The 15059-nt window shown below is 40.5% G+C and overlaps 1 long non-coding RNA gene across 1 annotated transcript; it reads left to right on the top strand.

Annotated features, from left to right (window-relative positions):
* The first annotated feature begins 3194 nt into the window (after positions 1–3194).
* Positions 3195–14008, top strand: LOC115646111. The gene is made up of 3 exons (XR_003998943.1): positions 3195–3419; positions 5518–5634; positions 12079–14008. It is a non-coding gene; the product is annotated as an uncharacterized LOC115646111 (long non-coding RNA).
* The last annotated feature ends 1051 nt before the right edge of the window (positions 14009–15059 follow it).

Here is a 15059-nt window from a genome sequence, read left to right as displayed (position 1 = left end):
CAGGGAAGGAGACCTGCTTGCTCGGGGTTCCGGGAACGAGAGAGCAAACCGGGAAAGGAGACCAGCTTCGCCGCGGTTTGCTCTCGCGTTCCCCGAACCACCCTGCAAACCGCAGGGAAGGAGACCTGCTTGCTCGGGGTTCCGGGAACGAGAGAGCAAACCGGGAAAGGAGACCAGCTTCGCCGCGGTTTGCTCTCGCGTTCCCGGAGCCACCCTGCAAACCGCAGGGAAGGAGACCTGCTTGCTCGGGGTTCCGGGAACGAGAGAGCAAACCGGGAAAGGAGACCAGCTTCGCCGCGGTTTGCTCTCGCGTTCCCGGAGCCACCCTGCAAACCGCAGGGAAGGAGACCTGCTTGCTCGGGGTTCCGGGAACGAGAGAGCAAACCGGGAAAGGAGACCAGCTTCGCCGCGGTTTGCTCTCGCGTTCCCGGAGCCACCCAGCAAACCGCAGGGAAGGAGACCTGCTTGCTCGGGGTTCCGGGAACGAGAGAGCAAACCGGGAAAGGAGACCAGCTTCGCCGCGGTTTGCTCTCGCGTTCCCGGAGCCACCCAGCAAACCGCAGGGAAGGAGACCTGCTTGCTCGGGGTTCCGGGAACGAGAGAGCAAACCGGGAAAGGAGACCAGCTTGATTACCAGAGGCTTCCTCCTTCCACGGAGGTCAAGAAAAGCGCTGGTAAGTGTCTACATTGGATTACCAGCGCTGGATCCTCTACACCCGAGACAAAACGGGAGTACGGCCAGCGCTGCAAACAGGGAGTTGCAGCGCTGGTGATGCCCTGCAGATGTGTACACCTTCAAAGTTGCAGCGCTGTAACTCCCTCACCAGCGCTGCAACTTTCTGATGTAGACAAGCCCTCAGTCCATCAATGCCCCTTGTGTAACATGAGGATAACCACGCTTCCTTTATCAGCATTATCTGTTCAGATTGAAAGAGTTCTGGGACTGAGGAGGTCTCTTACAACATGTATGCAGTGTTGAGTAGAACAGGGCCCTGATCTTAATTAGACCCGCTAGGTGTTACTACAATACAAATAATGAACAACATCCAAAATATCCAAATTGACCTGAATACAGAAGATAAAATGAGATTTTTTTTTGGCCTGCAAGTTTAACCTTTTGGTGAGCTAGAGTTTACTTCACTGCTCTTTTCCTAGTGCCTAAAAACAACTCCTATAAAAAAGCATATGGAAACCCAGAATTCAGTCACTGAGGATTTTCAACATTCAACAGGATTGCACAGGATCACCCTCCCCACAACCAAATCCAAAAATAACAAAAGGAATGAATTTAGTTCTTAAGTACCAACTTGTTTTATCATTATCAGATTTTATAAACAACAAACACCTTAATTTCGAGAGCATAAGGCTACTTCAAATCCACACACATTATCTTTAACATTATATATACACTTAATAAAAGACAAGAAAAGAAAACTTAAATCTCAACAGGTCAGTATCCACAGAAACAAAGTGGGAACTAACTCAGAGCTCCCAAAAGCTTAGGTTCAGTTGACCTGAGTCTGAGTCAAAAGCACTGGAGTCCATGCAGACTCTTCCTCCTCCTCTGCTAAAATCACTAAGGGGCTAGTCTCCACTTACTGGGGGATCCAGGTGTGGCAATCAATCCACTAGGGGTTGACCGCTGATCGTGATACCTATAGACTCCGGTACTCCACTGGAACGAGAAGCATAAAGTAACCCAGTACAGTACAAGTTGACCTAAGAGACATTGATTCCAGTTATATTCTTCACATAGCTGGAGTTGCGTAACTTAGGTTGAGTTAGCCCCGTAGTGTAGATGTGCCCTCAGTTAGCTACTTGGCCCTGAGGGCGTATGACTCCAGCTACAGGGAACCCAAACTACCACACCCAATTCCAGAACCCTGTGGGTGTGGAGTGCTAATTGTGCATCAGCCTAGCAGCAATGAAATGACCCAGACACAACTCATTCCTCCCCCACTTCTCTACAGCTCTCTTAAAAATATATCTCCTTGTTAAGCATGTGTAGGGTGACCAGATGTCCCGATTTCATAGGGACAGTCCCGATTTTTGGGTCTTTTTCTGATATAGGCTCCTATTACCCCCCACCCCATCCTGATTTTTCACATTTTCTGTCTGGTCACCCTAAGCATGTGGGTTACACAAGCAAGCAGAGAGTGGCATGAACTTAGGTGACCTGTCAGCAGGCCACCCATTAAAAAGGATTTCCCCATTAATTACTTCATTTCAATACAAGAGGCAAGAAACAAAATGTAATTGACAGGGTCTAATGAGTATATTGTATAAATGTACATAAGCTATTTCACTTTGTACTTCATTTGAATTTACTCTGTGTAATTAAATAATTAAGTTGAGACTAGCAAGGTTGAAAAAATAGAGACTTGCTAAATGAAAATATTTTTACATATGTATATAGATTTGTGAAAATAGCACCAGAAATTTAAGATTCTGACACTCCCTATTAACATGTCTTCATAGTATTATCATTGCTAAAATGAATACTAATGCTATTTGCAGCAGCTTTAACTAAAAAGAATGATCATGTTAACTCAAGCCTTATGAATAATGTATAAGGCTGTATTCAGCTTAGTCACCTCATCTTGCATTTGGTTAAAATCACAAAACAAAGGACTATACTGGGCATTAAACAGCAATTTCTCATTCTAGCTGCTGTATCATTACTTCAGAGCAATTGAATACTAAAGATTGCAAAACCATCCCATTAAGTGAGACTTTTAAGAGATGTTCTCTTTCTCAGATAGAGGCCAGTCTGGGAATTTTTCTATTTTTATTTTAATCTTTTAGGCTCTTGATGATTTTTTAATAGAGCATGGAAAAATCAATTAAATCTTTTTATTTGGCTGCTATTACAGAGTTATACTCTTGTGGGTAGCCAGGTAGAGCTAATTAACCAAAGAAAGCATTTTGTACTTTAAAATGGTGTAAGAAAAGATTATGTTCACAGCCTAAAGATATAGTAGCTTTTAAAAAATGAAGAGGTATTTTAATGGCAATAGTGCATGGGCTGAACTATGATTTTAGCCGGAAGAAAGTTATTCAGAAAATAAGACAGAACCCTAAAATCTCTATTTAAATAAAGCCAAACTGAACATTTTATTCTTGTAAAGAACAGTACCAGTTTACTACACCAAGATTAAAAAACATAACAAAACAAACAAACCAAAAGCCTGCGCAAGATAAGAAAATGGCTGAGACGGACCAAGGAAGATATGTTCTGGGTGATGCTGCAGCAGTCAGAGGTAGAAAACACCGAACACAAGAAGTTGATGGAAAGCGACAAGAAGGAAAGAGAAGAGAAGGATTTTTACAACAGGGATGCCACAGAGCGGCTGATTAAAGTTCTGGAGTGTCAAACCAACATGCTCCAGACTCTCGTAACACCTTCTCACCCACCAACAGTGAGTATGTGTGTGTGTGTTTGTTTAGTCTGCAGAAGAGAAGAATGAGGGGAGATTTGATAGCTGCATTCAACTACCTAGGGAGGTGGTGAAATCTCCTTCCTTAGAGGTTTTTAAGGTCAGGCTTGACAAAGCCCTGGCTAGGATGATTTACTTTATATACTCGTTCATAAGCTGAATATTTTTTGTAAAAATGTGACACATCAACGAGTGGGGCTCAGCTTCTAAATTTGATAATTTTAAATTCTATGGAATCATTTAATTGAATATCTAATACATTGTCCAAACCCCATTGTCATAGACTCTGGCCACTAGGCCATGCTACCTGGTGCCAGAGGGTTGTTTTGTAGAATCTGACTGTTAGACCACGCTGCCCTACACCAAAGGGGGCGCTATAGACTCTGGTTGCAAGGCCACGCCACCCTGCACCAAAGGGGGCGCTACAGACTCTGGCCGTGAGGCCACGCCGCCCTATACCAAAGGGGGTGCTATAGACTTTGGTCGTTGGGCCATGCTGCCCTGCACCAGAGGGGGTGCTATAGACTCTGGCTGCTAGGCCACGGAGCCCTGCGTCAAAGGGCTGCTTTGCAAACTGTGATGGATAGCCCACACTGACTTGACCCTAGGGGTGTGGACCATCACACGTGAGTGGAAAATTATTTTGACTAGAGATAATTTATGGAGTTTGGGCCTATGTCCAAAACTGGATTTCAGAGGCATTCAAAGTTTGAGGGTACATAAGTCTGGTTTGGACAGGGTCGAGACACAAAATTAATCTCTAAATCATGGGTCAAATTATGATCCATTCTCACAAAGTATTCAGATCTGAGATTTGCATTAAGCTCCATCTCAAACGTTGAGTGACTATTTATTTTCTCATTTGAGAGTCAACCAATTTATTTTTTTTTTAAATCAATTATTAGATTGTGCAGGCTAGGGACAGTTAATGCTTGGATGCTTTTATCCAGCCTCATTAACAAATAAGAAAAAACAAAACCTAATGTAGAATTACAAGTCACAAATGTCTGTGACAAAAAAGGACTTGAAAATAGTGTTCAACACAATTTAATATGTGCAGTGCATGTGCTTTATTCCTGTGCATTCCTCCTGCCTAATTTAGTATCTGGCAAGATCAAGCAACAATCATTTTTTTTTATTTGCTGAAATCTCTTTGTAATCATGAACTGACCTTTTATCTTATTAACTATCAAAGTGGGAGACAGAGTGAAGACATTTCCAGCAAAGTGGTGACAGCAAAAATACAGACGGCTTGCAGTGAAATAATCTAATATGTGCCAGTATTTCTGTTTCTTTCCACTGAAGTATTTTTTTTCTGGCTAGCATGTATTTTTGTCATGGGGATGTATTTGAAAATAGGTGGGACTGAATGCACTGATATAAAGTAGAGGGGAAGTGGAAGTATTAGAATGGAGATGAAAAGCTGAGACCCAAATGTGTAGATTAATAGAAAGTGAATTAACTTACAGTAGGGAAATAACTTTATTTCAGAAGATAAACAGGAATAGTAGAGATGGATAAGATAAGGAAAGGATTAGAAAATAGCTGTTAATATTTAGAGGGTTGAGAGTGAGGATAGAGGCACAAAAAGACAGCAAAGGGCCCTCATCTGAAACTCTGACACGAGTGTGAAATAAACTCACTAGAAATCCTTGCTGAAACTTGTGTGAAACAAGTTTAGAGAGCTTCACACAGTTATACACATGGGACTTATTATCTGTGTCCCTAGTTCAAATCCAGCCTAGGCTGGTAGTCATTAAAAACTGTTGCCATCTGATGGGTGTTTGGTAAGTCTAAATCTAGTCCTAAGGGACTACTGTCCATATCACATCAGCTTCTTACCAGACCACATCTTGACAAGAGGAGCCTGTTGGAGAAGAATACCACTGGATTCAATTGTATTTTCACTCTCAGAAATGAAGAACAATGGTGAAGCAACTTGTGGAAGACAAGTGCCCTTATACCTGTTCTGTGCCTAAACTGCAGTTTCCTAAGCCATCTTTCTTGGAATACTAACAATACTAACATACTAAACAAAACACAGTTGTTGTAATTTAATTGTACCTTCTGAATTTCGTAGACTTTTCCTGCAAGTTCTTGGTTTCTGTGAAGATGGCTACAGCATCAAGTCTTTTTACAGAGCTTTGGTGTTATCTTCTGGCTATCCTCTGTGTACCTTTATAGGTACTTCATATGTGTAAGTATGATTTCTTGCATTTTTGCCAAACATGCCAGATATATTTCAGACACAGGCAAATTTTTAATTGATTTGGAGAATTCTTTTCAGTGGTTAAAAATGTAGACAGTGCCAAGTCATTTAGCCTTTGATCCACTGCATCACATAAGCACATGCTTAACTTGAAAAATATTATTAGTCCCAAAGTCAACCATGTGACGAACTACTTATCTGAATCAGGGCCTCGAGTCCCAAATCATTTTATAAAGAAATACAGAGACTGTGATTCAAAACACAACAACATCTGGAGTAATCATAGACTCACAGGGTTGGAAGGGACCTCAGGAGGTCATCTAGTCTAACCCCCTGCTCAGAGCAGGACTTAATTTCCAACTAAATCATCCCAGCCAGGGCTTTGTCAAGCCTCACCTTAAAAACCTCTAAGGAAGGAGATTCCACCACCCTTCCTAGGTAACCCATTCCAGTGCTTCACCAGCCTCCTAATGAAAAAGTTTTTCCTAATATCCAACCTAAACCTCCCCCACTGCAACTTGAGACTATTACTCCTTGTTCTATCATCTGGTACCACTGAGAGCAGTCTAGATCCATCCTCTTCAGAACCCCTTTCAGGTAGTTGAAAGCAGCTATCAAATCCCCTCTCATTCTTCTCTTCTGCAGACTAAATAATCCCAGTTCCCTCAGCCTCTCCTCATAAGTCATGTGCTCCAGCCCCCGAATCATTTTTGTTGCCCTCCGCTGGACTCTTTCCAATTTTTCCACATCCTTCTTGTAATTTGGGGCCCAAAACTGGACACAGTACTCCAGATGAAGCTTCACCAATGTTGACTGGAGGGGAATGATCACGTCCCTCGACCTGCTGGCAATGCCCCTACTTATACAGCCCAAAATGCCGTTAGCCTCCTTGGCAACAAGGGCACACTGACTCCTATCCAGCTTCTCGTCCACTCTAACCCATAGGTCCTTTTCTGCAGAACTGCTGCCTAGCCAGTCAGTCCCTAGTCTGTAGCAGTGCACGGGATTCTTCCTTCCTAAGTGCAGGACCCTGCACTTGTCCTTGTAGAACCTCATCAGATTTCTTTTGGCCCAGTCCTCTAATTTGTCTAGGTCCCTCTATATCCTATCCCTACCCTCCAGCATATCTGCCACTCCTCCAAGTTTAGTGTCATCTGCAAACTTGCTGAGGGTGCAATCTATGCCATCATTCAGATCATTAATAAAGATATTGAACAAAACCAGCCCAGGACCCACCCTTGGGACTCTTCACTTGATACTGGCTGCCAACTAGACATGGAGCCACTGATCACTACCTGTTGAGCCCAATGAGAAATTTCAACCCAAACCTCTCATAATAATCACAAAAAACTCTAGCCCTCCAGGATAAGAAGCTGATTTGACACTGGATTTGGTTATTTTGGAACATGGGAGTAACAGCCAAAGCTAAGACAAAGAAAAATTATGCTACTTTGCTACTAAAGATTGAAAAACAGTTCCTCTTTGCTTTGACATCATTTTCTGATGATTTCTGTGGAAGATATTTTTTCTAGTAGTTGCATCATTTTAGTTTATTGAGTTAGTAATAAAATGATTCATCAAGACTAGATAGAAATAAGTATATTTTAATGTGTTTTAAAACTTTAGTATTTACTTTTTAGATACACAGGCAAAGTCAAATCTCAATATTTAAATATTGTGTGTTTATTTTACCTTAAGGGAAAAACAAAAATAGTGAAAGGATATCTCCTAATGTTTTCTTAAAGGATGACCCCGCCCCCTCAACATTTGGACAGAAAGATGTTAAGAAGTTGTTCTCTTCCCTCACATCTCACCTTTGACACACTGCATACTCTGAAAAGTTCACCTTCTTGGCATCCTTGTGACATCCTTCTAACCAGAAAAAGGAGTAGATAGAATACATGCACCTAGCTTTGAGAGTCATATTAAAAATAACAAAATGATAAATGTAGATATTAGCGGTTTAGGTTAAATTGTTAACCCATCTAGACAGCTAGCATGACAGAGGGCCAACAAGAAAGAAAGAACATTCCCCTTTTGAAATTAATAAAGTCCTACAGAAATTAAAAGATAGTATGGGGCACAATTTCCCCATTAAAAGATTAAAACTAGGGCTGTCAAGCGTTTAAATTAATTACACTGTTAAACAATAATATAATACCATTTATTTAAATATTTTGGATGCTTTCTACATTTTCAAAATATATTGATTTCAATTACAACACAGAATACAAAGTGTACAGTGCTCACTTTATATTTTTTGTTACAAATATTTGTGCTGAAAAAACAAAACAAAATAGTATTTTTCAGTTCACCTCATACAAATACTGTAGTGTAATCTTTTTGTCATGAAAGTTGAACTTACAAATGTAGAATTATGTACAAAAAATAACTACATTCAAAAATAAAACAATGTAAAATTTTAGAGTCTATAAATCCACTCAGTCTTACTTCTTGTTCAGCCAGTTGTTCAGACAAGCAAGTTTGTTTACATTTGCAGGAGATAATACTGCCCGCTTCTTGTTTACAATGTCACCTGAAAGTGAGAATAAACATTCGTATGGCACTGTTGTAGCCGGCATTACAAGATATTTACATACCAGATGCGCTAAAGATTCATATGTCCCTTCATGCTTCAACCAGCCTTCAAGAGGACGTGCATCCATGCTGATGATGTGTTCTGCTCAAAAATGATCCAAAGCAGTGCAGACTGATGCATGTTCATTTTCATCATCTGAGTCAGATGCCACCAGCAGAAGGTTGATTTTCTTTTTTGGTGGTTGCAGTTCTGTAGTTTCCACATCGGAGTGTTGCTCTTTTAAGACTTCTGAAAGCATGCTCCACATCTCGTCCCTCTAAGATTTTGGAAGACACTTCAGATTCTTAAACCTTGGATTGAGTGATGTAACTAACTTTAGAAATCTCACTTTGGTGCCTTCTTTTGCATTTTGTCAAATCTGCAGTGAAAGTGTTCTTAAAACGAACATGTGGTGGGTCATCATCCGAGACTGCTATAATATTAAATACATGGCAGAATGTGGGTAAAACAGAGCAGCAGACATACTATTCTCCCCCAAGGAGTGCAGTCAGAATTTAACACATTAATTTTTTAACGAGTGTCATTAGCATGGAAGCATGCCCTCTGGAATGGTAGCTGAAACATGAAGGAACATACAAATGTTTAGCATATCTGACACGTAAATGCCTTGCAATGCTAGCTACAAAAGTGCCATGAAAACACCTGTTCTCACTTTCAGGTGACACTGTAAATAAGAAGCTGGTAGTATTATCTCCCATAAATATAAACATACTTGTTTGTCTTAGCAATTGGCTTTAAAGAAGTAGGACTGAGTGGACTTGTAGGCTCAAACGTAGGGGTTGGCAACCTTTGGCATGCAGCCCATCAGGGTAATCTGCTGGTGGGCCACAAGATGTTTTGTTTACATTGACCGTCTGCGGCACGGCCCCCTGCAACTCCCATTGGCCAGGAATGGCGAACCGCAGCCACTGGGAGCTACAGGGAGCTGTGCCTGTGGACGGTCAATGTAAACAAAATGTCTCATGGCCCACACGGATTACACTGAAGGGCCATGTGCCGAAGGTTGCTGACCCGTGCTCAAAAGTTTTACATTGTTTTATTTTTGATGTCAGTTATATAACAAAAAAATCTACATTTGTAAGATGCACTTTCATGATAAAGAGATTGCACTACAGTACTTGTATGAGGTGAATTGAAAAATACTATTTCTTTTGTTTATCATTTTTACAGTGCAAATATTTGTAATATAAAATGAGCACTGTACACTTTGTATTCTGTGTTGTAATTGAAATCAATATATTTGAAAATGTAGAAAAAACATTCAAAAATAGTTAATACATTTCAACTGGTATTCTATTGTTTAACAGTGTGATTAAAACTGCAATGAATCATGATTCTTTTTTTTTTATTGTGATTAATTTTGAGTTAATTGTATGAGTTACCTGTGATTAATCAACAGCCCTAGCTAAAACCACAACATGTACTGAACATTCATTTTTAACTGGAATATCTACTTAGATTTCTTGAACAATTGTCACTAATCCAGTTCATTCTAACACGATACATCCATAGCATAAAATCCAAATTCTTACAGATTATTTGTTGTAAAGCCAAAAAATGCAAATTCATGTTTTTCTCAATCAATAAGTGCTTTAATCTTAAAATGAAATTCCTACAGGAGTTCAAATAGCAGACAGAATTGATAAAAAAAAATCCCCAACAGCTATATTAATATGCATTTTTGGCATATTAGATTTTACATTAAGAGCATTTATAACCATTCAAACAATCTCTCTAGCATCAAGCCTTCAGCTGTCAAAGGAAATGATCCTCAATAAAGCAGATAATTTCCATCAGGCCCTTATTTGTAAACATAGTACAGCTGCCAAGTGCATCAGAATTCTCTTAAGTTACCTGATCACGTAGTTGGGAGAAGAATGTAGAACAGATTTTGTCAGCTTGCAAACAGAATCTATGTCTTCCAATCTACAACAAACCTTTCAGCTATTAATAGTGGGTAGAGATAACATGCTATTCAAATGCTGGAGATACTGCAAAGAGCACTCGTTGACAATGTTTTACATTTTGTAAATCCAATTTTTTTTAAAGGGAAGCAGTTTTCCATTTTTTCAGTCTTTCATTTTTGCCTATACATGAATTCTGTAAAATTGCTTCCCTCTACTCCCCTCCACACACTTTCCAAGTGTTTTGTAAAGTGGGGAAAAGAGTAAAGCGCAAGAGTCCAGGAAAATGTAAGTAGATATAAAGAAGTATAGTATTTCAATATTTTGTCCAATGAAAAGAAAGTTATTCTTGAAAGAGGGACTAACAGACAGCCAGTGGAAGTAAGTCAGATAGGTAAGATATTTTGAAAGTGACAACACACCTACTTTTCCTCAAACGGACACAATAATATTAACATTAGGAGGCAGCATGAAACAGTAAAGTAGGAGTCAGGAGAACTGACCTGAAATTCTGGCCCCACTGAAGGGAACAGCAGCTCTCACACTGGACTTCAGTGAGTCCAGAATTTTACACCTAGGCTGGCCCTAGACCAAATGTTGCCCCAAACAAGAAGTATCTTCAGTGCCCCCCTCCATTTGTTAAACTTTTGATACCTTATTTTTTAATGCATTTGTAGCCCATTTCATGACTTGAAGGCATGATTTGCACGCATGATTTATCCTTGTCATATAAGATAATAAATTTACACACTAGTATTTGTACATCTGTATTTATTCATGTCTTATATAAGCAAATAAAAAAGGTTTCCTCTAATCTTATAGAAACTTTTATCTCACAACAAAAACAGCACCCCAAGCCCAGAGCCCTCCAAGCCTGACACCCTTGCAGTTGCCTGGGTTGCCTGCCTGAAATCCAGCTCTGCCCCTAGTTTCAACTATTCACAGCTCTACAATTTACCTACTATGTGACTCTGGTTAAGTCACATCTCTGTGCCCCAGTTTCTCTCCTTGCTCAGAAAGAGACTAGCAATTTTTTTTTCCTGTGGATCAGTTTACCCTGGGTATATTGTTTTTAGTGTATCCATTCTCAGAGTGGAGGGAGATTTATTTCCTGGATGAGCTGGGAGATGGAAGGAAACAGAGACCCTATTTCCTGTCTCTTTCCTCCTGATCAAAGACTGCCAAGAGGCACAAGTTATTGAATTAGGAGTTCAAATAGGTGGACAGTGTCAATTCTGAGCTTTTCCAAAGCGGATGTTCAGATACCACAGAGATGGATGCAGTATAAGAACCTGACCAGAAGAGGAGAAGTACTCCCCCGTTGCCCCAGCACTTTTTTGAAGGAGCAACAAATTTCCCTAGCTTCTTCTCCAGTTTAGGGGTAGAGACACGGCTGTTCTTTGCCCCCTATTCTGCTGTGCACTTGAAGCAGCTCTTTCAAGCAGTAGCCTATGGTCTCTAGGCTGGTTGCTGGCTTTAGTCCCTGCTGCTGCAGGTAAGTGCCTCCACAGGAGGTTGGGTTGTCTCTCTGCTAAAGGGGTGGGTCCCTAGGGAGTTGTCTCCAAACCAACCGCAATTATTGGACCCAAGTCACAAGCATATTACTCCAGCTTTAGACCAGTATAAAACTACTGAGTTCACTGGAGCTACAAGCAGTGTAAGACTGAGTGGTAAATCAATCACAATACATTTTTATAGGGACCAACTGCTGTAATTTAAACTGACTCTTACTTCTCGATCAGGAAAGAGAGGGTTCAACATTAAAAATATTGTCCTTCAAAGCATCTTCTCCTCCCCTCTGCCCCCATCCCCGCTGCACCATCCTATGCTTACTTACATTTCCCAATGAAATCAATGGCAAGTTATGTGCATACTAAATTATCTTCCTCCCTCTCTCTCTCTCTCTCTCTCTCTTTTTTTTTTTGATAGACCTTCAAGACAATAGTGACTCCCAGGAGCAGGGGATAGATATCCTGACATCTAGTTATGCCTTCAAGGAAATTAGCTGGCCTTATTGATGAAAACTGTCTTTCAATGATGCAGAAATCCCTACAGAGATCACACAAAGGAAGATGTGACAAATGTAACAGGAATCTATATTCCCTAATTGCTAATATGTCTCCTTCTGGGTAGCATTGCATTTCATCCTTATCTTTATTTCCCCTGCACCCCGCATGTCCAGTTTAGTTTCCCTAAAAATCTCCTGTTCATTTGCAAAACCAGGACAATGTGCATCATCTATTTATGCTGTATGTAAAGAAGTTGAAGTGAAGGGTATTGTATGACTCTAACTTCCTTTATCTATAGAGGATTTTCAGTAGGTGGGGATGAGGGAGAAAAAGAGCACTAATAAAACAAGATTGCTTTGTTATTTAGTTCCAGAGAGGGTAACATTGGTGGGCCTATGACCTATTTTGGCTTGAAAGATTTGTAAAAATATTGTATTCACATTTCTTCTCTTTTCAGTACCTGTGTTTTCTTCTAAGCAGTTGGTCATACTGTTGCAGGATTTTATGGACTCTTGTAAATACCTCTTTCAGGAATTTCAAAAGAGATTCTTGGGCTTTCCTAACCATGGCCATCGAAGACTCTAACTAACTCATCATATCATATAACCCCTCATACCATATAACCACTCTGTCTGGGATTTCCTCTGTGATTACGCCTTAGCTGCTTGCAGGAAAGAAATTCTCTTTGATCTGCAGCTGTAGGATTACTGAAGCTTTACCTTGACTGATTTTTTTTTTTTAACATCGGTCATCCACACTAAAAAAAAATCCTATTGTGTTTCTATAGGTTTTCAGATTAAAAACTGGCCTGTGGATGAGCAAGCTGGAGGGATTGTTGTTTATACAATAAAATAATCTTTGGAATAGAACCCCATGTAGCGAGCATACACAGGAGAATGTACCTTGCTAAATATAGCAGGTAACAAGTGGAAATTCAAAGAAGCATCCAATTAAGCAAATTTACAAACCTTTGCAATGTGTTTGTCTGCAATATCTGCTTTGTTCATGATTTTAATTAGAGGACTTAACTTGCTTCTCACCACTAAAACGAATCCACCCCGTCTAAATGTGGCAGTCTTAAATAAAAGACTTTCTTGTAAATCTGGCACCCTCCTACTCCCCTTCAGCTGGGAGACATTTACTGCATGTTTTCCACTTCCAGCGTATAATTAGTGAAATGTGGAGGATGCTCATGTTGTTCAGGACCAAGATTCGTTTCGAAAACTGTTAAACACAAACCTGTTTGCCTAGGATTAGCAAAAGCTATTTCTGCTGTAGTTTTCAGCCAAACATATGGCAGCATTAACTCTGAAGGAATATTGATTCATTTTTCATTTGTCACTCTTGCCCATAGATAAATATTCATCTATAGACAAATATTTTTCTTTCTAATGAAGAGAAAGGACATGAGTCTTGAAAAGGTGACATTCAGTAGCCAGTCATGTGAGGTCAGACAGGTGAGGTGTTTTGATACTGATGAACCATCTACTCCTCCCCTTCTAGCTACAACAGACAGCATCATGCAACATGGATAGGAGACTTAGGTCGAAAACCTAGTCCCACTGAAGGGAATAGCAGAACACCCATTAACTTCAGTGGGGCCAGGATTTCACCAATAGGTTCTGCTATTTACAGTTCTGCCATTGATATGCTTTATGACTTAGGTTAAAGCCCTTCTCTTCTGTGCCTCAGTTTCTTTACTTGATGGGACTATCAACTGCATTCTTGTAGATCAGCTTACCTGGTGGCATCTTCCCAGACCTTCAAGAGTTGTCTTCCTGCTAATCTAAATCTCTAGGCCTCTGAACAACCAATATGAGGCAAAGAAGACCTTCTTTTATTAATTTTCACTAATACAGATATATGCTATTTATTTTCCTTTGTAAAGTGATTTGAGATCTACAAATGAAAAATTTAGCATTGAAAGCACTGTTAAGTGTGTGTTTGAAAAAATAAATCAGGTAAGCAGCAATCTGAAAGATGCATTATTAAATCAATTTTAGAAAGGCCTTCAATTTGCAAATATATATTGTGATGGGGCAAGGCCAGATGGCTACAATAAAGTACTGACGAACAGGTATGTTAGCCCCAGGCTAAACAAATCCCTAGTACCATGGTAACCAAATGGCAGTTGCTCCAGGTTAATCAAGGCACCTCGGGCCAATTAAGATCTTTCTAGAAGGCAGTGGACATAGCTACATTGATTAGAACACCTGTAGCCAATCAAAGCAGGCTAATCAGGGCACCTGAGTTTAAAAAAGGAGCTCACTCCAGTCAGGTGGGGAGGAGCCAGAGGAGAGGAAGCGTGTGTGAGGAGCTGAGACAGAGAGGATGTGCTACTGGAGGATTGAGGAATTATCAGACAATCAAGCATTATCAGACACCAGGAGGAAGGTCCTGTGATGAGGATAAAGAAGGTGTTTGGAGGAGGCCATGGGGAAGTAGCCCAGGGAGTTATAGCTGTCATGCAGCTGTTACAGGAGGCACTATAGACAGCTGCAATCTACAGGGCCCTGGGCTGGAACCCAGAGTAGAGGGCAGGCCCAGGTTCCCCCAGACCTTGCAACTCCTGATCAGACACAGGAGGAGCTGACCCAGACTGTGGGTTCCACAAGAGGGGAAGATCACTGAGGTGAGTAAATCCACCAATAAGCGCAGGACCCACCAAGGTAAAGGAGGAACTTTGTCACAATATTTAGATTTCTTTTGTTTACAAGTCTGAGGGCAGATATTTTTCTCTGCATATGGTGTGCACAGTGCATACTGCTGACCAAAGGTAATAAACAAGACTAATATCAGTCTGCTCACTTCAGTACACGCACTTGTCAAGTTCCCAAAATTTGTACTTGAAATTTCATTTAATGAGAAACAAAGAAGCAATAATAAGTCTAGCCAACATCT

The sequence above is a fragment of the Gopherus evgoodei genome, chromosome 1 (genome assembly GCF_007399415.2).
Source record: "Gopherus evgoodei ecotype Sinaloan lineage chromosome 1, rGopEvg1_v1.p, whole genome shotgun sequence".
Lineage (NCBI taxonomy): Eukaryota > Metazoa > Chordata > Testudines > Testudinidae > Gopherus > Gopherus evgoodei.
This window is presented reverse-complemented; position numbering and strand designations above follow the sequence as displayed.